The following is a 23,745-nucleotide window of genomic DNA, read 5'->3' as shown; positions in this document are numbered from 1 at the left end:
ATTTTTATTTTTTCCTTCTTTAAAAAGAAAATTTTGTCTATGGGATGCAGAGTTTCAGTGAAATGTCCATGCTCAAAAAGGCACAGAATCTGAGTCCAACTGTTCCATCTGTAATCCCTCAGATAAACATGTACTTTGGGGACAGAACTCGGGCTCCAGCCTCTATCAGACACTTAGCATTGCTCTCCTGCTCAGCTCAACAGAAAGGAAGGCTTGATGGAGGGACACCTGACATGGGAATGAGACTCATGGTCAAGTGTGAGGAGGAATGACCTCCGTCAGAGAAGCCAAATTCTCTAGTGAAGCCATAACAGGACTGCAGCAGAGTGTTGGATTTTATCCTAGAACCCTCCACCATACCAGACAGGTGGTCTGTGAGCTTCACTTGTAAGCCTTTGTTCCCCCCAAACCCATCCCTGCCTAGCCTCTGCCCCAAAGGAAGGTGGTGCTGTGTCCTTCCTCAGACTTCCCATCTCTGGCTTCTCTGAGGAAACCAAACTCGTTTAGATATGAGAGAACAGAAATGGGAAACAACAGCAACATCAACATCCTTCTTGGAGTTCACCCATAGTTCCTTACCTTTTCGGTGGTCTTCTTTTTCCAGATGGTTGTGAAAAGTAGCTTTAATACCAGGTAGCTCAGGTACAAAAAGATCAACCGCAACCCACTAATAAGAGTGTAGTTGAGGCTGCTATCAATAAAAATCGAGCTGAAGCTCAGCCACAGCTCAGAATGGCTCTTCAGAAATGAGAGGACGTACTCCATTATCTGAATCGCAGTGCTGCTGAGAGGCAACTGAGGGTTGAGGGTTCAAGCCCTTGACTATATAGTTCCAGCTCTGCATCACAGATTATGAGTCACAAAGGGAGTCTGAGACTAGAGAGGATGACATCATGATGTGCCCACAGCCCCACCCCTACCTAGAGCCCAGCAGATCTGCTTGCCCAGCCCTTTAACTCTATCTTCAAACTCCATGCTTTCCCCTATCCTATGTCAAACTTCTATCTATAATTCACATGTGACCTGAGTCCATTTTACTATTAGGTGCCCTTGACTTAAAGCTCACCAATTCCACAGCCTTGAAAGTCTGAATATTTGCTTGTACACAGACATGTATACTCTTAAGATCACATATATCACCGAATCCACCTGCTATACTGCTTTTGCCTTACACCAACCCAGATTAAAAATTTAGGTTCATTTTACTTGTTTAGTCTTATGAATGCTAAGTACTATTTTGTTTGTTTCAGCCTTTACTGTCTTCAGAGGGGCTCATAATTCAACAGGCACAAAACACATAAGTGTAAAATAAATATATATAATGACTTCAAGCAATGTTGGGCTATATTTAGCACTTATTTTTCTGGTTAGTATAGCTTAAACTGTATGAAGACATTTATTTATATATTTGCTTCAGAGGCAGAGTTACAGAGAGAAAGGAAGAGACAGAGAGGGGTCTTGTACCCACTGGTTAACTCACCACATGGACACAACAGCCAGAGCTGGGTCTACTGAAATCCAGGAGCATGGGGCTTCTTCTAGGTCTCCTATGTGGGTACAGGGGACCAAGCACTTGGGCCATCTTTCACTGATTTCCCAGGCCATTAGCAGAGAGCTGGATGGGAGGAGGAGCAGCTGGGACACAAACCAGCACCCATGTGGGATGCTGGCACCACAGGCGAAGGCTTAACCTGCTACACCACAGCACCAGCCCTGAATGAAGACTTTTGAGACATGCTCTATATACAAATAATCCTTTGACTAATCAACCCAGAATTTTTAAAACTAAAATCTTTTCAAACTTTATTTTAAGCTTCAATTTGTTGTTTTAAGGCCACTTCTAACTCTATCTAAAGTACAGATAAGCTGGGCCTCAAGATCAATAGATGTGTGACTCCTTCAAACCAAGGAAGGGTAACAGTGCGCTAAACAATTGATCCCCTCAGTCCTTGGTGGCAGACTGGGACTTAGGAGAGTCAGGTTATTGGAATAGAATCTAATCTTTGCAGACTGTCCTGATTACTTTTTTTTTCATTTTTTAAGATTTATTTATTTATTTGAAAGGCAAAGTTACAGAGAGGCAGAGGCAGAGAGAGAAGTCTTCCATCAGCCAGTTCACTCCCCAGATGGCTGCCACAGCTGGAGCTGGGGAAATCCGAAGCCAGGAGCCAAGAGGCCCCTCAAGGCCTCCCATGCAGGTGCAGGTGCAGGGGCCCAAGGACCTGGGCCATCCTCCACTCCTTTCCCAGGCCATAGCAGAGAGCTGGATCAGAAGAAGAGCAACTGGGATTCAAACCGATGCTCATATGGGATGCTGGCACTGCATGCTTTGGCTTTACCTGCTATGCCACAGTGCCAGTCCCCATCCTGATCACTTTTGTGAACCAAGTAAAAGTGATCTTACAGTGCCTTGCCAATGTGGGAGTGGGCAGGAGATGGTTTAGAAGGTGTGCTCTATATAAGCACCCTACAAATGTCTAAAATACACTTCTTGTAACAATTTATTCAGGCTTCTGTTGTCAGGTTTAAATCACTCCAAATCCACCCACCTACCCCCACCCATTTTCCTATGCATTTACTCAGATCTTGTCATGACAGCTGTGCTCTGAAGTGCCTCCTAATTACTCCTGTCTTTCTTAAACTGTGAAGCCTTTGAATGGATGCCTATGGCCCAACTCTGTTACTTGATGTCTTTGGAAGAGGGAAGGATGAACAGCCATTTCTACTATCTAGTTGATACATCTGGACACCAAGAGGCCAAAACTTCCTTCCCTATTAGAAGTAAGGCCCTCCCTTGCATCCCTACATTTCCAGGAAGAGTGGGCCAATGTTAGCCATGTTTAGGGGGCAGCCAGACCACTCACCATGTATTTAGGACTTGAGAGACATTGCAAGCTCTCTATTCTGGGACAACTAGTAGCCATGAGGAATGCAAGATTAAAATGCAACTGGTTTTGTTTCCTGGTAAATGAACATGACTTCTGTTAGCCAGATGGGACCTGTTAGTAGATACATTGTGAAGTCCAGTTTTGAGAAATACAAATGCTGAGTTTTCCCAGCACTAGCATCTGCATTTACTTGGATGCTGGCACTGTCCTGAGGCATAGACTCCAGATATGGGGTTAAAGTCCCCCTGTGGTTTGCATACCCTTGGTGTGGCAGTGTAAGCCCCTAAAGATGTTCAGGGCACTGGAGCTTCAGGAGGGTTTAAGCAAAACCCTGATGGCTGGTGTTAGCTTTATACTGGTTTCTATCACCCTGGAACTCAGCCTCCAGGCATGAGGTACAATGCCCCTAGAGGTCCAAATCTCTGTGGTGGTAGTGGTTGCTGGGAAAATGTCCCAAGCATATACATAATTACCACTAGGTGGACTAGCACCTAAGTGGTGTCAGTGCCCTCTAGTTTGCCAGTTATACTAAGTATTGTGGTTAGGAAAATTTAAGGAGCATTGGGTGATGATAAAATACTCAGGATTTAAATCAACCTGCAGGAGAGCCACCAACTGGCCTGGAACAGAGAAAGCAATCTTGGGATATAAAAAGGAGACTCGGGGATGCCAGTTCTCTAACACAAGGCATTTAAGTTGGATGCTTAAGCATAACTGGGCTCACAGAGAGCCATGTCTACTTTTGTCTTTTCAGGTTCTACAGAGACTTTTGAGCTGTGTATAGTACAGTGCCCATTACTATGAACTTATTCCTTAAGGTACATTTTCAAAAACTGGCTATGGGAGCTCAAACTCCATGAGGAAATTGGTAAAAATAGCATTTTGAGTGTTTGACAATAGAGATAAGATTGAAGCAAAAAGGATACTACAACATGGAAAACAGTGCAAACAGCACATTCATAGGACAGCAATAGCTACAAACTAACATGTAGCAAGCTCAGACTCAGTCCAGGGGACATCCTGCCAGGGCAGAAGAGTGACTTAGATGTGGGAAGCCAGGAATGCTCCCAAGGGCTTCCCAATGGGAAATTATTAAGGAAGTGTACGACTTTGCCCATTTGGAGAGAGGAGACCTGATGTAAATAGTTTCTTGGATATCTGGAGGGAAAGGACTGCATGCTGTTATAATGAAGTAATGTGTTCCTATACCATCTGTTTCCCAATGAACTCTGGTGGTCATATCAAGCCACCCTCCTTACTAACCCTATTCCAAGGAGAGAAAGTATCCAGGTGAAGACTGGCAGATAGACTCCACTAACATGCCTTCAGCAAATAATTACAAATATCTACTGATCTTTATAGGTACTTCCACAAGATGGATAGAAGTTTTTCCAATTAAAATAGAATAGGCACAAGAAGTGTCCAAAGCCATGTTAAAGGAAATAGTTACTTGCTTTGGCCTTCCAGGGCCACTGCAGTATGACAGTCGCCCCTTATTTGTGGCTAAAAGTATTCAGCAGGTAGCTACAGATTTAGGGGTCTCATTATCTCCATGCCTCTTGGATACCTTACTCATCAGGTAAAATCGAAAAGGATCATCATAATCTTAAGAAAAGAAGGAGGTACCTTTCTCTGAAGGGAGGAGAGAACTTCCACTTTGACTACAACCTTGTCTACATATGATCAGAGTTGGGGAACTCAAAAGGCTTCCATAGCCTTGGCAACTCATGACAAGAGCCTAGGGTGATTACTGATGCCATAAACAAGAGTGTCAATTTGTTAAGTCAACAACAGGAGTCACTGTGCATTTACTCCTCATGTAGGATCTCTGTCCTTAATGTGCTGTACATTGTGATTTAATGCTATAACTAGTACTCAAACAGTATTTTTCACTTTGTGTTTCTATGTGGGTGCAAACTGTTGAAATCTTAATGTATGCTAAACTGATCTTCTGTATATAAAGAGAATTGAAAATGAATGTTGATGTGAATGGAAGGGGGGAGGGAGAGGGAAAGGGGAGGGTTGAGGGTAGGAGGGAAGTTATGGGGGGGGAAGCCATTGTAATCCATAAGCTGTACTTTGGAAATTTATATTCATTAAATAAAAGTTTTAAAAAAAAAGAATATTCTGGCTGAGTTTTGCCAAGAAACCTTAGGAACATGGCTTAAATGATTGCCTATTGCCCTCCTCAGGATAACAATGGCAGCTAAGGCTGTTTTAAAGCTTAACCATTTGAAATGCTATATGGAAGACATTTCCTCACTTCTGAGATCCTCTTTGATTCAGAAACTCAAGATAAGATATATTATTGGCTGGCGCCACGGCTCACTAGGCTAATCCTCCACCTGCAGTACCAGCACACCAGGTTCTAGTCCCGGTTGGGGCACCGGATTCTGTCCCAGTTGCCCCTCTTCCAGTCCAGCTCTCTGCTGTGGCCCGGGAAGGCAGTGGAGGATGGCCCAAGTGCTTGGGCCCTGCACCCCATGGGAGACCAGGAGAAGCACCTGGCTCCTGCCTTCGGATCAGCGCGGTGCAAAGGCCGCAGCATGCCAGCTGCAGTGGCCATTGGAGGGTGAACCAATGGAAAAGGAAGACCTTTCTCTCTGTCTCTCTGTCTCTCACTGTCCACTCTGCCTGTCAAAGAAAATTTAAAAAAAGATATATTATTAATCTAGCTAAGTTACAAAAGGCTCTTATGGAGTATGACAACAAAATTTTTCCAATGCCAAATCCCAAAATTATTCACAGCCTGTTTCCCCAGGAGACTTAGTCTTATTAAAAACTTGGAGAGAAGGCTCTTCCTCTGACCCATTATAGCATAAATAGGAGGGACTTACTAGGTGCTACTGAGCCCTCCTACTACCGTTAAGTGACAGGGAATTCTAAGCTGGGTAAATAGGAGGGACTTACTAGGTGCTACTGAGCCCTCCTACTACCGTTAAGTGACAGGGAATTCTAAACTGGGTACATTTATTAAGAATTACTAAATCTTTCTATGGGGGTGCAAACTGTTGAAATCCTTACTTAATGCATACTAAACTGATCCTCTGTAAAAAAAAAAAAAAAAAGAAAAGAAATTATCAATTCCCAACTTGACTCTCACTGGGATTAAACATGACAATAGGTCTGATCTGATTTCATCATCATTTAAAAAAAATCATCTATTATCTTTCACTTTATGTTTCTGTGTGGGAGCAAACTGTTGAAATCCATACTTAATGTATACTAAGCTGATCTTCTGTATATTAAGATAATCGAAAATGAATCTTGATGTGAATGGAAGGGGAGAGGGAGTGGGAAAGGGGAGGGTTGTGGGTGGGAGGGACGGTATGGGGGGGAAGCCATTGTAATCCATAAGTCGTACTTTGGAAAATTATATGCATTAAATAAAAGTTTAAAAAAAAAGAATTACTAAATCTTTACCTCTTGAATCTACCCAGATATACAGAAGAAGTTTGCCTACTCTTGAAAACTAATTGAATACCCCAAATATCTTTTCAAAAAGCAAAAAGGTAAGTAAAGTCTTTGCTTTTGTCATGTCAAAACTGTTGTTCTTTATGGTAGACATATTTAACCTACCTCTTTTTCTGATACTCTCAGGAAACTGCTACTGGCAGAAAAATTCCTCAATGAGTTTTTCTATCATCATAGTAGACAATCCTGTTATATACCTCATGAAGCCATTTTTAAAAATCTGTCTATTGCTTGGGGCAACCTAGCCTTTATTTCAGACCTACTTTTACTCAAGTACTCAAGTACAGCAGGTACTGTCTGGTACCAAGTCTGGATGCTCTAAGGTAGTTATGGACAACCTGCTAGCCTTAGAATATATACAGATGGAGCAATGAGGAGCATGTGTAGGGATGAATAGGCTGTCACATCTACTCTAACAGCACTACCATTTCACTATAAAAAATTACAAATCTTTATGCCCAGGCTTCATGAGATAATCATCTATCAGTACCATCTATTTGGAAAACAATAAAATATACTTTTCCTTTGTTAAATGGGATTCCACCTTCAATTTATCTTTTCAATTATGCTCAGCCTGATTGAAAAACTTGTTTGTTTCATAATTCAATAGCTTCTCAGAGTAATGATGACCATGCAGAGGCCGTAGTCATTGGTACTGAATAATGAAACCCTCTGGCTTGTGAAACAGATGTGTTAGATGAGATAGGTAGAGGTTTCTGAAGCCAGGGTAGGCAAGGAGAACAACTCTGATCAGCAGGAAGTACATACAGAAGACTGAATTTCATCCTTCAGTATACGCTTAAGATTAAGGGTCAGAAATCTCTGTGAGGCAAATGATATGGGACAGGCATGCAGCTAGTTAGGTCTGCAGAGTAGAAGTCAGAAGCCATGGCCTATTGCACCATGTACCCTCCTACTTGTCAGTCAAAATGCCCACCTTCCCATGTTGCATCTGCTGCCTCTGGGACCAGAGTGCATACAACATAAAAAGTGATGGGAAGCAGGAGAGATCACTCTTTTTCCCCCTGTACCTCACCTAGAGGTACTGCTCCCATATTTTTGGATTTCAGATGGAGATTTTCTACTCTTTTCTCTCCTATTCTCAGACAGATATTCCCAATTACAGATACTGCTTTCAGTTTTTCATTTCCCCCTACTTTATAAGAAACTTTTTAGGCCACAAAGTTATGTGTTTTTCTCTGCAGGGCAGTCCACACTCAAGCATGAGTGTATGTTTATTCCCTCACTGACAAAAAATCTACCTTGTAGCATACAATACCAAAAAGACTGGGCTTAGTATTTCTATCTCTGCAGAAAGCAAGGACATGGATTAAAAATTAATAAATTCATTGCCCACATCAGAATCAAGGTATTCAAGTGACTCTCCTAAGCCATTAAGAGCACAACAACTTTGAGCTGGACTAACAGGAGGCATCTGTTAAGCTGGGCCTAATTCCCTAGCTGTGTTCTTGGCACTGAGCTATGGAAACTCCAGAGTCCTGTAAGAGGTCTGAAGGAAAAGCATGTTCAAGACAAATTTCAGGGACTACAGTTTCTTATAAAAAGTACACTTTAGGAAGTTGTTTGTGGTTAACTTGCTAGGGTAGTTTTATGAAAAGGAAACCTGAGCAGTTTAGCAAATTGAGGCTTTCATTTCTCTTTGAAAACAAAAACACAATTAAAAATAAAATGTAAAAACATAATCTGGGGGATTGGCGCTGTTGTATATATAGTAGGTTAATCCTCCACCTGCGATGGTTGGCATCACATATGGATGCTGGTTAGAGTCCCAGCTGCACCACTTCTGATCCAGCTCCCTGATAATGCACCTGGGAAAGCAGTGGAAGATGGCCCACATGCTTGGGCTACTGCACCCATGTGGGAGACCCGCAAGAAGCTCCTGGCTTTGGATCAGCACAGTTCCGGCTGTTGCAGCCATTTGGGGAGTTAACTAGCAGGTGGAAGACCTCTTTCCGTGTCTCTCCCTCTCTCTGTAACTCTGCCTCTCAAATAGATAAATCTTTTTAAAAAATCTGGAAAATTACTTTGATTTTCTTCTAAATTATTTTCTGCAATTAAAGTTTTGCTGGAGAGCAGACAAAATTTTTGTTCTTGCTATTCACAAAGAACTAATACAAGCATGAGGAGGTAAGAGGTCTGCCACACTCAGGACTGGAAGTGACTGGACAATCTTCTAATGTGACCGAGAAATCTAGTCTTGCTTTCTCATCTTCACAAATTTGAAACTGAAACCATTTCCCAATTATTTCCTTCCTTAATAGGCATGTGTATGTGTGTTTTCTCTCAGGGAGCTTGCAAACTCATTGTCAGCTTTTTTAGCATAATTGAGACATAATATAGGACTTCTTCCCTTCAGGGCCATAAATCACCTTGTACCAAGGCAAGGTTACTCAGCATGTCTCAAATTTTATCTAATGCAGTTTTGCAACATACAGTTTTTGCCTGAATAAACTTCACAATTGAAATAGTGAAAATTTTATGTAAATTTTGGAGAATCTAATAATATTTTGCAGTTTTAAGTAAGAAAAAAGAGGAATTTATGAAAAAATTCTAAATGGAAAATACAAGTAATAAGCTTAGACCAAAGAAAATATTTAAGTATATTATTATAAAGGTTTGGTAATTAAAATAAGGCACCACTGGGAAAAAATACAGATATAGAATATAGAATAGGTTCACATAAGAATTTCTGGAAAATGAAAGTTACATCACCAGAAATCAAGAATTACTTATTAAATTGTATAGGAATGACTGGGTAGGAATTTAAGAGAAATAAAATTTATTAGCCCCATCCACAATCATTAACAAAATAAATCCAAAATCCATCAAAAATGTAAATATTTTAAAACCATCCCTTCCAGGGTAGGCATTTGGTGCAGCAGTTCAGACACTGCTTGAGAAAGCTGCATCTCATATAAGTTTTGGATTTGGGAGACTTGGATTGAATTCTCAGCTGCTATCTATAGCCTGGCCCAGCACTGTCTATTGCAGACATCTAAAGGTGAACCAGCAAATGGAAATTCTCTCTCACTCTCTCTCTCATCTCTGCCTTTCAAATACAAATATTTGAAATTTCAGGTGTAAAATTATTTGAAATAAATAAAAATATCCTTTTCAAATGCCCACCCAAACATGAGATTTGATCTGTGACTTAAAAACCAAGAATGGGGGTATGGCACTTGGGAAGTCTTCATCTCATATCAGAGTACTGGTTCACATCCTGACTATTCTGCTTTTGATGTGACTTCCTACTAATGCATCCTGGGAGGCAACAGATTATGGCTCAAGTACTGGGGTCCCTGCCACACATTTGGAAGGCCTGTATTGAGTTCCAGTCTCCCAGGTTCATCCTGGCATGGCCCTGGCTGTTTGAAGACTGAAACAGCAGATAAAGGACATCTGTCTCTCTGTGTCATTCTGTATTTCAAGTAGATGAAAATAAATATTTTTAAAATCAGAATGACTTCCCAAACATAAAATTATTTAAAGAAATTATATAGCAAAAGACTCACTGCTTCAATTATATAAAATTTAAAACTTTTATTTGAAAAAATGCCATAAGCAATTAAAGATAAAAAGGAATAACAGCTTGGACAAATTGCTTTCAGAAATTATTTTTAAAAGTGTGTATGAATGGGGTTATTTTATTAGTATAGCAAGCAGAATATTTTCACATTTATTATTGGTTGGTGAATTGTTTTCTACTCATGACTTACGTTCAGGTTATCACAAGTAATCTTCTTAAACCACTTTGTGTCGTGAAATTTCAGGATTGTTACAGGAGTCAACTGTATCACTTATCATTCTGCTTCTTTACTCTTAATCATTTCAGTTCTTTTCAAAACCATATCCACATGCCATTTATATCCAATATTTACTTAATAATTTTATTTAAATCAACTTAGCTTTACTAAAAAAATTACATTTCTGTGCTGAGTGAAATGGGCCAATCCCAGAGGGACAAGTGCCACTTGTTCTCCCTGATGGGTGACAGCTAGCTGAGCACCAAAAAGGAAACCTGTTAAAGTGAAATGAACACTATGAGAAACGGTGACTTGATCAGCCCTCACCCTGACTGTTGATGAGCAGCTTAATATGTTATCCCTCTTAGTGTTTTTTGTTTTTTTCTACTTAATACTTTTGGTTGAATACTGTAGTCAGTATGCAATTCTTCTTAAGTGCTGAAACTTAACTGAAAAGTGATTGCTGTTAAATATAAGAGTGGGAATAAGAGAGGGAAGAGATGTGCAATTCGGGACATGCTCAAGCTGACTTACCTCAAACGGTAGAGTTAGAAACATACCAGGGGATTCCAATTCAATCCCATCAAGGTGGCATGTACCAATGCCATCTCATTAGTCCCAGTGATCAATTTCTGTTCACAATTGATCATAATGATAGGACTAAGAACCAAAGGGATCACATAAACAAGAATAGTGTCTGCAAATACTAACTGATAGAATAAAAAAGGGAGAGAACGATCCAACATGGGAAGTGAGATACACAGCAGACCCATAGAATGGCGGATGTCCTAAACAGCACTCTGGCCTCAGAATCAGCCCTTAAGGCATGTGGATCCGGCTGAAAAGCCCATGAGAGTATTTCAGGCATGGAAAGCCAAGACACTCTGGGGGAAAAAAAAAAAAAACTAAATGAAAGATCTCTGCAAGTGAGATCCCAGTGGAAAGAACGGGTCATCAAAGAAGGAGGTACCTTTCTCTGAAGGGAGGAGAGAACTTCCACTTTGACCATGGCCTTGTCTAAATATGATCAGAGTCAGTGAACTCAGGAGGCTTCCATAGCCTTGGCAGCTCATGACAAGAGCATAGGGTTATTACTGATGCCATAAACAAGAGTGTCAATTTGTTAAGTCAACAACAGGAGTCACTGTGCACTTACTCCTCATGTAGTATGTTTGTCCTTAGTGTGCTGTACATTGAGATTTAATGCTATAACTAGTACTCAAACAGTATTTTTCACTTTATGTTTTTCTATGTGGGAGCAAACTGTTGAAATCTTTACTTAATGTATGCTAAACTGATCTGTATATAAAGAGAATTGAAAATGAATCTTGATGTGAATGGAAGGGGAGAGGGCATGGGAAAGGGGAGGGTTGGGGGTGGGAGGGACGTTATGGGGGGGAAGCCATTGTAGTCCATAAGTCGTACTTTGGAAATTTATATTCATTAAATAAAAGTTAAAAAATAAAAAATAAAAAATAAAAAAATTACATTTCTTCTAATTAGCAATTCCTATAAAATCATAGCTTTAAGTGAAAATTTAAATACATAATATTTAAAAACACTAGCCTGTCTTCCATTGTAAAATCACCTACACTGTCATGATCAATTTTATGCTGTGGGATAGTAGTCTAAGCATCCACCTATGGTGCTAGCATCCCATATGTGCATCACTTCACATCCTAGCTGCTCTTCTTCCAATCCAGTTTCCTGCTAATGGCCTGGAAAAGCAGTGGAGGGTGGCCCAAGTACTTGGGCCCCTACACTAAGGTGGGAGGCCTGGAAGAAACTCCTTGCTCCTGGCTTTGGATTGGCTCAGCTCTTGTCATTGAGGCCATCTGGAGAGTGAATCAGAGGATGGAAGACATTTCTCTGTTCCCCTCTCTGTCTATAACTCTGCCTCTCAAATTTTATGCTGTCAATTTAGCTAGGCTGTGAGATGCAGGTGTTTGGTTGGCCATCAACCAGTCTAGATGTTGCTGTGAAGGTACTTTTTAACTGTGTTTACAGTGTAAGTCAAGAATTTTTTTATAAAGCACATTATCCTCCATAATGTGATAGGCCACATCCAATCAGTAGGGGATTTAAAAGAAAAGACTGAGCTCCCTTGAAGAGGAAGGACTTTTACCTTTAGATTCCAAACTGCATCATCAAAGCCTGTTGGGATTGCCAGCCTGCACTGCAGATTTTGGACCTGCCAGTGCCTTCCATAATTACATGAGCCAGTTCCTCCAATGTCATCTTGACCTGGGTGCTGGTGCTGGGCGTTACCTGGCTCCCCGCTCCTTTTTCAGGCTTCTTCCCTGTGACTTCCCAGTGCGCACCCTGCTGTACTCAATCTGGTCTCCTTACACTTGTGTCAGTGCTCTAGATTGTGCTGAGAATGCTTCGGCCTTCCAGGTCTCCCAGTTCCGCCTTCAAGACCTGGGTCTTATCAATGCAGAAGAGGAAGAAATTAAAGTGTGTTGGGGTGGGGGGAGACTGTCCCATTTAGAAATATGGAAAGCCAGATTTGGAGGCAGGATTCCATCTCATGTTCCAATTCTGACTAATTGGTGGCTACATGGAATATGTTTAGAAGGATCCTGAGGCTTTGTCTGAGAGAATACAGTGATCTATTAGTGAGTTCTGACAGGAGACAGGTGGGCAGGGATCAGAGTGGTGAGAAACTTTGTTCCATATTTGCACTCTGGTTTGTATGTTAGGAAACTAGCCAAGATTATTTCTTCTGAACCCTTTCCAACGATCAAACAAGGAATTTGACATGTGAATTTTTAAAAACAAAGTTAGATTCCAGGGATTCCCCATATTTACATATGTAGGGAAAGTCAACCAAGAGCAGTCCAACAAAAAAGACACAAAGAATACAAAGTACAGGTTACATTTGCTTCCCAAATGCCTCCCTTTTCATTTAGTACCAAATTGTAAAATAGAATGTGCCTGCTGAAATGAGTGGAGATTACAACTATCTCAAGCATGCTGGCTTAGCTATTCCTTGGTCTTTGTACCAAGCTCCTGACACAAGGGAATCCTTGTAAATACTTTTGGGAAATCATTAGTCTAAAAATTATCTCAGGGGGTAGGGGTTGTTTGTGGGCATTTGGCACAGTGGTTAACATACTGCTTGGGATGTTCACATCCCATATGAAGAGTTCACATCTCAAATTTGCTTCCAATTCCAGCTTCCTGAAAATGTGTGCCTTGGGAGGTAGCAGATGACCACTCAAGTACTTGAGACTCTGCCACCATGTGGGAGATACAGACTGAGTTCCATGCTCCTGGCTTCAGCCTGGCCCAGCTCTGGCTGTTATGGGCATTTAGGGAGTGAGCAAGAAGATAAAACATTATCACTCATTTGCTCTCTCTCTCTCTCTCTCTCATCTCTGCCTTACAAATATAATGCAAATAAATACAATTTATTAAAAAAAGAAAATTTATCATGGAAGCAAAACCTGCAATGATCTCTTCTCATGCTTATACTGTGGGAATGAGAACTGAAGCTACTCTGTAGCACATCAAGGTCAGAGTTTGCCTTGTCAAGATATTGTCAAAAATCAATCCAAATTTGTCCCTATAAGATATATTATGCCTTGCCTGGTTTCTAACGGTTGAAAATTTCCTTTAATCTCTAAGGTTAGGGGGTGGGGCAAAGCTGATAGATATAATTCATTCAGGGAGTTCAAGGCTAATCAATGGCCAAAGGTCATATAGAAATGTATCATAGACCAGGAGTAGCAAAATTTTCTGTAGAGGGACAGAGAGAAGGTGGTTTTTGCTCTGTAGGCCATATGGTCTTAGCTGCAACTACCTAACTCTACTGTGGTAAAACAAAAGCAGCATGGACAGCACTTACACAAATGACACAGCTAAGTCTGATAAAGATCTATTTACAGAAAAAGGCTGCTGGCCAGATTTGACCTGTGATTTGCTGACTACTGGCTTATACTCCATTAGACATTCACCAGATCTGAGATGAGCAACTCTCAGAGGAAGAAGTAAAAATTGGACAGATCAGTCTCTGGCTAGTGTGGTGGCTGAAATAATTAGATGCTTCTTCCTGGATGGTGATTCTTTAACCTATTGAATTTCCAAATAAGATCTATAACATCTCTTATGAAATGTGTGAGGAAATAAAGTAGTTACACTTACTAATGAAACTGTTTTACTGATATTAAAAATATTTCAATACAAAGCATGCCCTAGTTACCAATTCTTTCAAACAGGTACAATGAATGAGTTTGCAAACTATGTTGTGGAAGTCTACAACACAGAGTGGAGAAGTTACTGAGAGGAAATAAGAAAAGTCTGCCATTTGGTGTGCAGTACAAATATGCTCTTGACATGCATGGAGATCTTAATTTTGCCAATTATCATGGAATAGTCTGCAAAAACCACTCTAACCCCAAAACCTCAAAAAGCACTCTCCTTCACATTCATTTCCTCTTTTATTATTAAAACTTTTATTTAGTAAATATAAATTTCCAAAGTGCAGTTTATGGATTGCAATGGCTCCCCCCCATAACTTCCCTCCCACCCACAACCCTCCCATCTCCCACTCCCTCTCCTCTTGCATTCACATCAAGATTCATTTTCAATTATCTTTATATAGAGAAGATCGATTTAGTATATATTAAGTAAAGATCTTATCAATTTGCACCCACATAGAACATAATGTGTAAAATACCGTTTGAGTACTAGTTATAACATTAATTCACATTGAATAACACATTAAAGACAGCAATCCTACATGAGGAAAAAGTACACAGTGACTCCTGTTGTTGACTTAACAATTTGACACTCTTGTTTATGGTGTCAATAATCTCCCTAGGCTCTAGTCATGAGTTGCCAAGGCTATGGAAGCCTTTTGAGTTCGCTGACTTCAATCTTATTTAGACAAGGTCATAGTCAAAGTGGAAGTTCTCTCCTCCCTTCAGAGAAAGGTACCTCCTTCTTTGATGGCCTGTTCTTTCTACTGGGGATTGCATCAAATTGAGAAGTTTCTGTACTGCAAAAGAAACAGTTAGGAATGTGAAGAGGCAACTGACAGAATGGGAAAAAATATTTGCAAACTATGCAACAGATAAAGGGTTAATAACCAGAATCTACAAAGAGATCAAGAAACTCCACAACATCAAAACAAACAACCCACTTAAGAGATGGGCCAAGGACCTCAATAGACATTTTTCAAAAGAGGAAATCCAATGGCCAACAGGCACATGAAAAAATATTCAGGATCACTAGGAATCAGTGAAATGCAAATCAAAACCACAATGAGGTTTTACCTCACCCCGGTTAGAATGGCTCACATACAGAAATCTACCAACAACAGATGCTGGCGAGGATGTGGGGAAAAAGGGACACTAACCCACTGTTGGTGGGAATGCAAACTGGTCAAGCCACTATGGAAGTCAGTCTGGAGATTCCTCAGAAACCTGGATATAACCCTACCATACAACCCAGCCATCCCACTCCTTGGAATTTACCAAAAGGAAACTAAATTGGCAAACAAAAAAGCGGTCTGCACCTTAATGTTTATTGCCGCTCAATTCACAATAGCTAAGGCCTGGAATCAACCTAAATGCCCATCAACAGTAGACTGGATAAAGACATTATGGGACATGTACTCTATAGAATACTAATCAGCGTCGAAAACAATGAAATCCAGTCATTTGCAACAAAATGGAGGAATCTGGAAAACATCATGCTGAGTGAACTAAGCCAGTCCCAAAGGGAAAAATATCATATGTTCTCCCTGACTGGTGACAACTAACCAAGCACCAAAAAGGAAACCTGTTGAAGTGAAATGGACACTATGAGAAATGGTGACTTGATCAGCCCTTGTCCTGACTGTTGATGTACAATTTAATACTTTATCCCTTTTAGTATTTTTTTTGTTCTACTTAATACTATTGGTTGAACTCTGTAATTAACACACAATTATTCTTATGTGTTTAAATTTAACTGAAAAGGGATCCCTGTTACATGTAAGAGTGGGAATAAGAGAGGGAGGAGAGGTACAGTTTGGGACATGCTCAATCGGACTTGCCCCAAATGGTAGAGTTAGAAATGTGCCGGGGATTCCAATACAATCCCATCAAGGTGGTATGTACCAATGCCATCTCACTAGTCCAAGTGATCAATTTCAGTTCACAATTGATCACACTGAAAGGTCTAAGAATCAAAGGGATCACATAAACAAGACTAGTGTCTGCTAATACTAACTAACTGATAGAATTAAAAAGGGAGAGAGTGATCCAACATGGGAAGCGGGATACACAGCACTCATAGAATGGCAGATGTCCTAAACAGCACTCTGGCTTCATTTCCTCTTGAACCACTAGCAAATTAATTGAGCAGAGGGACAAAAATAGAACTCTAAAAATGTTTAGGGATGCTCAGGAGACACTATTTTAATACTGGCTGCACTGAAGTTTTAAGGAAATCGCAGCCTTACAATAAGACCTTGCTTCTGAAAGTTGATGTGAGAAGGCTACTGGAACACAAAGGCTTCCAGAAGACAGCTCCACCAGCTCAGCTGATAGAACAGAGTGACTCATCTCCCGACGTTATCACACTTTCCTCCTGATAACATTAAATTTCACAAAGCCAAAGAGATGAAGGAGAAAAAAACTCTCTTTATTATTGTGAAACAAAATCCAGACAGTTTCAGTGATGGGTAGTGGCACCGTTACCACAAATATTCATAAAATAATATTCATTTCTGGTGGAGTTAGTGCAGAGGCAAAACTGAGGGACTGGCCACCTGCAAAGCTTCACTTCCACATCAAAGATGCCTATGCTCAAACTCAAGTATGTGTATTTCCTTAATATCTGGAGCCCATCAAAATGTTCCAGAGATGTCCCTTGACAAATGTATCTTTAAGATTCCATTGAGTTTAAATTTGCAAAAAGGACTTTTAAAGACCAAACAACTTTTTAAGGCCTACTAATGATTCTGTAACATAAAACTTCAAATATCATGAGTGATAAAACTTTATTGAACAAGGGATGCAGGCTTATCTAAAATTAATCCTGGCAATTAGCTTCCCAACACTTATGAAACAACCTTCATCCATTCAGATTCTAGTGGTTCACCAGCGGTCCATTTACCTTATACATTTCTCACTATTTTAACAAACTTGATATCTCATTTTAAGCCACCCAATAGATTTGGTTAACTCAGTTTCTGTCTAAGTGCATTTACATAAATTCTCATTCTCAGGAACCTGTAATGAATGAAGTAGTACACATCTCATAGCTACCTACTCTATTTATTACTTAATACCAGGTACCAGGAACTCTAGGAAACGTAAGACATAGTTCCTATATGAAGCTTACATAGGCAAAACAAAACACAGTAAGGGAGCAAATTATCATTTGGCCAGTACAGGTCCCCACAAAATACACCATATCCTCTACAATCACTCAGTTTTCACTATGTTTCCACTGTATCTGGGATAAAAGTTCCTTAAAAGGGCCTGGGAATATGTAGATGTTCTGAGGCACAGCCTTTTTCTTCCAATCACACGTCCACGTGCTCTCTCTGCTCCAGACACACATCCTATCTTTCAGGACCTTGTCTGACTATCTCCCTCCCACCCCAGGGCCTTTGAGAAGGCTCTTCATTCCCTTTTTTCCCAAGATAATTCCTTATCAGCAGCAGCACTCAGCCCCATCATCACCACCTGCCTCAAATGCCTCTCATTCTCGACATCTTTCAAATCTTCTTTTCATTATATAATTGTTTTACTAAAATATTAATTTCCATGTGTCATGATTAGTACATAATAGTGGCTAGATATGTATTTACCTAAAGAAATAGATCAATGAATGAATGAATATCTGGAGTTACATAAACTAATCTGTTTTTTTTATTTAATGCCAACGATTTAATAAAGTTACCAAAGCCTAAAGTTCACTCAGCAAACATTTCTAAAATTTTATTATTATGTACTGTGCTAGACACTGAAATATAGAGATCCAAATGTCATCCTAAGCACACAGTCTACGAGAAAGATGGATGGGTAAATAAGTAATTACAACATAACACATATTCTAGATAAGGAAATTTAAAGTGCTAGAAAAGGAAGGAAAATTAACACTTCCTTGAGGAGCTGGAGAAAACTTCTGTGGAAATATGTGAACTCTTCAAGGTTAAGTGGAGCTTCATTGGGCAAAATAGTGAGAGGAGGCATTCCATGTAGGAAGCAGAATGTTAAAAAGTAAAAAGGGTTGAAGAGATTGCTGTAGCATGGAATAAATAGCAAGCCACCTGACACCACTGTGACTCAGGGTGTGTGAAATGGAAATTACTCGAAATGGAATGGAAATTGTGGTCTGAGGTGAAATGATGAGGACATGATGAATTTGAAGTAAGAACAGGACTCCCAAGTGGGACTGAATGACAATTAGTGGGAGGTACAAAATAGAGGTGTGGGGAAGTGATAAGAAGAAGAGAAATATTTCCAGGCAACAATGGAGGATATACGGGACTCAGGGACTCCTGGTCTCTACCACCTTTTCAAAGGCATACTTCATCCTTTCTCCAGGACTGTCCACCCAACAAGCAGGGAGAATGACTGCCCAGAAAAACATCAACCTCAATCAACAATTAACATAATGACCTTTACTTTGAATGTAACAGTTAAATATGACCGGACTACAACAGAGAAAGCACAAATAAAGTCAGCAGATCACACTGCTGGAGGAAAATCTCAGTGAATTATACTCCAAAGATGGAGAAACTAGACTCTGCAGAGGAAGAAAGCCTGTGCATTTCTCCCATTATCACAGTGACTGTGGGTTGCTTCTTAGGTCTGCAAACCCATTTGCTTCCCTCTGTGACTATTAATTAATATTACCAATTGAGGTACCAAGAACCATGTGACAGGCTATAGAACAACTGAAATTCTTTCAACTCTTAGTATGTTGGGCATTTCACTGAGGGAGAAAGAAAATATGCTACACAGCACAGCCCATCTGGGGCCACTGCACACCTTATACGGGGAGAAACAAACAAAAACTCACTCTTCCTGGGCTGTTGACATACTATTGTTCAGAGTTTGACACAGCTATGCTGTAATCATTTGGACAGCAACCCTTCATTTAGCCCACACACTTTTACTATGAGCAGCTGGGTCAGCCCTTGACTATCTGGGACTTCAGATATAAATGGAAACTTGGGTATCACAAGCCTGAACCATTCTAATGGAAAGCGTTTGCTTTTCCTGTGAATCCAGCTGGGAAACTGCCTCCAGCCTCAGAACTCACTGCACAGTAATCCAGCGGGACCTTGGGTTGTTTATACAATTTCCTTCAGTTTTAACTAAATAATTTCACATCTCTGGGCTTTAGTTTCCTCATCAGTGATTCATCACAAATACTCTTTTTAAGCCTGTTTCATAAAATATTATAAAACAGATGTTTAAGAGCTTGTCAAAATTACCTTGTTGGCATCAAGCATATTTAAACAGAAGCCTCAGGTCACAGTGCATAAATATAATCTTTTTTCCCGTTTTTAAGATTAGACTATCAAATTAAATGTACAACAGGCCCCCTATTTAAGACCATAGCAAATTGCTGGGAAAAAGCAGAACTCCTGAAAGGTAAATACTACTATGTCTATATTTTGTCTTTCTTTTATCTTTTCTAATGGCATTTGTATAAGATGTTCTTCATAAAATATGACTTGTTTTTCAAAATGCTTACTGCTTATTTGCAAAAGAAGTTTAAGTAAAGGAAAGAGATAAAAAGGAAAAGGAAACATAGTGATTTCTGGGTGTTACTGAACTGTGCACAGATTTCTAAAAATATTGTAGCCCATATAAGTATGTTTAAACATGGGATCCTGGCCGGTGCCGCGGCTCACTAGGCTAATCCTCCGCCTTGCGGCGCCGGCACACTGGGTTCTAGTCCCGGTCTGGGCGCCAGATTCTGTCCCGGTTGCCCCTCTTCCAGGCCAGCTCTCTGCTGTGGCCAGGGAGTGCAGTGGAGGATGGCCCAAGTGCTTGGGCCCTGCACCCCATGGGAGACCAGGAGAAGCACCTGGCTCCTGCCATCGGATCAGCGCGGTGCGCTGGCCACAGCGCACCAGCCGCGGCGGCCATTGGAGGGTGAACCAACGGCAAAGGAAGACCTTTCTCTCTGTCTCTCTCTCTCACTGTCCACTCTGCCTGTCAAAAAATTTAAAAAAAAATAGAAAAAAAGATAAACATGGGATCCTGAAGGTGTTGAGCATTGCTTTCTAAATGTTCATCTCTAAATGTTATGTCTATGTCCACTCATAATATGAATCATGGTGTTTTCTAATGTTTCTTACCCTTTGAGCCACAGCGTAAGTTCTCAAAATATGTTTAATGATAAGAATTATCCAGAGAAAACAAAATAAAGGAGTCATGTCCAGAACTTGGACATAGTAACAAAAGTGAATCTGCAAGGGGTAAGGAAAGAAGAGTCAGAACAATAAATAGTGCTGAAACAGCCAGATACTCATAAAGGGACAATGCTGTTGAATGACAGATATTATATACAAAATAACTTTCACTGTGAATTTCACATCTAGTATTATAGAGCAGAGCTTCAACAAGTGTGGACCATGGACCATTCGCATCCAAGTCACCTGATAGATTCCTGAGTCCACCTTACACTAATTGATTCTCTAGAAGTGAAAACTAAGCATCTATGTTTTTATCAAACTCCCCTAGATGATTTTACATTCACTAAAACTTGAAATTCATTGACAAAATGTTTTTACACTTGGAGTAAAATATCTGAATCCCAGCTCTGATAGTTATGGGCAAATTAAATTATCTATATTTCATTTTCTAGTTATAATGATTAAATGGTATATTGTATAGACAGTACTTAGCATAGTCCTAGTTTATAGTAGATACAATACTATAGTGTTAAAATTAATCTCCATCGGAAATAAATGGAGTGTTTTATTAATGTTTTTGCAATGTCAAATTTTGCCTTTGCACTGAGATTTATGTATCCTTACTGTATCTAAGTGGAGAGTATATGATCTTGAGGACATGTTTGGACATACTACTTAGAGAGTAACTATTCATTCACACATCCCACCTACAAAATCACTCACCCGTTCATAAGGTACAACTTCGGATATGGGCACGTGATGCAGCAAGGGAAATCTGGCCAGTGACTGACCTGAGCTAAATTACCTTGCTAGTCAGTGCATAGCATATGAATTCATTTACTAATGAAAGATTATGATATTCCAGGTGCACACATGGTGCACACTGAGAATGGAAACAAATGGTCCTTCCCCTTATGTAGCACATATTTTATAGGATATTGCAGCATATCCCCCTCACATTTCCACGCATTTCACAGTATGGCAATTTTTTTTGTTAATAAATAACTAGGGGCCAGCATTATAGCGTAACAGGTTAAGCCAATGACTGCAATACAGGCATCTCAGATGGTGCCAGTTCAAGTCCTAGCCGCTCTACTTCCAATCTAGCTCCCTGCCGATGTGCTTGAGAAAGCAGAGGAAGATGGTCCAAGTCTTTAGGCCATTGCACCCTCGTGTGAGACCCAAATGAAGCTTCTTGCCCCCTGGATTTGGCCTGGCCATTGTGGCCATTTAGGGACTGAACCAGTGGTTGGAAGATTTCTCTCTCTCTCTCTCTCTCTCTTTCCTTCCTTCTCTCTCCCTCGCTCTCGCTCTCGCTCTCGCTCTTTAGCTCTGTCCTTCAAATAAAAAATAAACAGCTAGAAAACAGGAAAAGCCTGGTTTTATTGGTGGCTATTCTTTCTGAACAGAAAATACAAGAAAAATACCAAAAAATAAGTACACCTAGCTTCCTCTCTCCTTTCTGTCCTCGAAAGCAAATATCTTTCCTTACAATCTTGAAAATGCTGCTTCATTTCCTTCTAGCATACAGCACTGTTGATAGCAAGCATCATGCAATGGAGGAAGGAAACTTCTGGTGGGGTCAAAGCCACCTTAGCAACATCTGAGGTCTGTACATTCCTCTGCTTGCTCTTTGGTACTAAGAGATGAAAAGTCAGTGCTGAAAAGTGGGGGACAAGCACAGAAAATGATGGGTAAGGACTTTAGGAGTTTCAGCCCAACTGTGTACAGATAGCCAAAACCAAGGGCACTTTTGATTCAGACAAGACATTTTGCAGACAGCCTATATTAATTCCTATGTTTGCTGTGACAAAGTTCCACAAACCAGCTGGATTACGACCACAGATACTTATTTTCTCACAATCCTAGAGGATTGAAATCCAATGTCAAAATGTCAGCAGATCCATGCTCTCCAAGAAGACCCTGTTCAATGTCTGCTAAATTCCAAATAATAAATTGGCCCCATTCGTGAAAGTAGGAACTTGTAAGAAGACGACTTTGTGTATTCAGAACTGCTGGAGTGTGAAGTGTTTGGTTTCCATCTGATGATTACCAGTAAACTTTGCCGTACCATGGCTAATGGTTGCATTTCTCCACTACTGCTCTTGTCTCTGTTCCTTTTGTGTTTTTTCCTCTTCTTCTAAGAACAAAATCTTAGGGTTTGGGGCCTAACATAGTCCAGGAAGCCCACCTAAACTTAACTAGTTACATCTGCTAAGGCCCTATTTCTAAGTAAGGTCACATTCTGAGGATTCAGGTGGACACAAATTTTGGACAATATAATACAGGCTCATAGAGCATGGTCTTGGGAGAAGATAATGAGAGTAGTTGGAATCCAGGCAGGCAAAAGATGGCAGCAGCAAAGAAAGGACAGAAATGGCCACATACTTCATACTCCATTAATGAGATCAATTTATTCAATGGGCACACTAGTCACAGTAGAGGGAGCCTATGGTGCTTTTAGAAGCCAATTTAGAAAAAATTTAGAAAATGCTTTAATCTGTGTCAAAACCTAAAGAATAAAATATAAAATTCATATTCATATTGAACCACTCATAAAACAATTTTCAACATATTTTTATGGAGGAAGGAGCCCTGGAAAATAAACATTCTCAGGGTAACTGGAAAAGTCATCATACAGCCCTGTCCACTAATATTCGTACTTCCTGTCCACTAACGTTTGTACTTGGACTCTGCCTGAAGCTTCCTTACTTTCCTCCATAATGTGTTTCACCTTTAGGACTCAATTTATGAGATATTCCCTTGTAGACATTTTCCTGGAGAAACACCCCCACCTAATTTTTACTTCATGCCTCCACTCCAGGCTGCTTTGCATGCTCATCTTTAGTACCCTTGTGACCAGCTCTACCTCTCCACCTCCACATTGCTCCACGATTATCTGTATCTACACAGCTCCTTTAGATCCGAGGGTAAACCCCAGGTGTCATGGTGCAGATGTTGCTGGAGTCCCATCCAGAGCCCCATGTCATTCTAATGCACTCATCCCCTAGATGGCGTGGGTGTTGCCTGCTATTGGTTCATACATCAAGCATTCCCAGAAAAACTGCCCTTACCTGATAGGAGACACTTTGTCTGTAGAAGCTTGAGTTGACATTAGTTTCCACCCATCCCCTGCCAAGGGTGGACCACAACAAATCACTGGCATCAGCCAAGCCCTCTTGCATGGTGAGGGCAGGGGGACATGCTACAATCCACTCTCCAAAGTTTTTCTATGAAATCACCATTG

The 23,745-nt window shown here is 40.4% G+C and overlaps 1 protein-coding gene across 1 annotated transcript in view; it reads right to left on the bottom strand.

The window, feature by feature from the left end:
• The window catches only part of LOC100341232 (spermatogenesis-associated protein 31D4), a 75,460-nt gene that overhangs the window by 5,094 nt on the left and 46,621 nt on the right, over positions 1–23,745 (bottom strand). The gene's annotated exons all lie outside the window — the stretch shown is intronic.

This window comes from Oryctolagus cuniculus, chromosome 1, assembly GCF_964237555.1.
Source record: "Oryctolagus cuniculus chromosome 1, mOryCun1.1, whole genome shotgun sequence".
Taxonomy (NCBI): Eukaryota; Metazoa; Chordata; class Mammalia; order Lagomorpha; family Leporidae; genus Oryctolagus; species Oryctolagus cuniculus.
The sequence above is the reverse complement of the archived record's forward strand: the minus strand, read 5'-3'. Positions and strand labels throughout refer to the sequence as shown.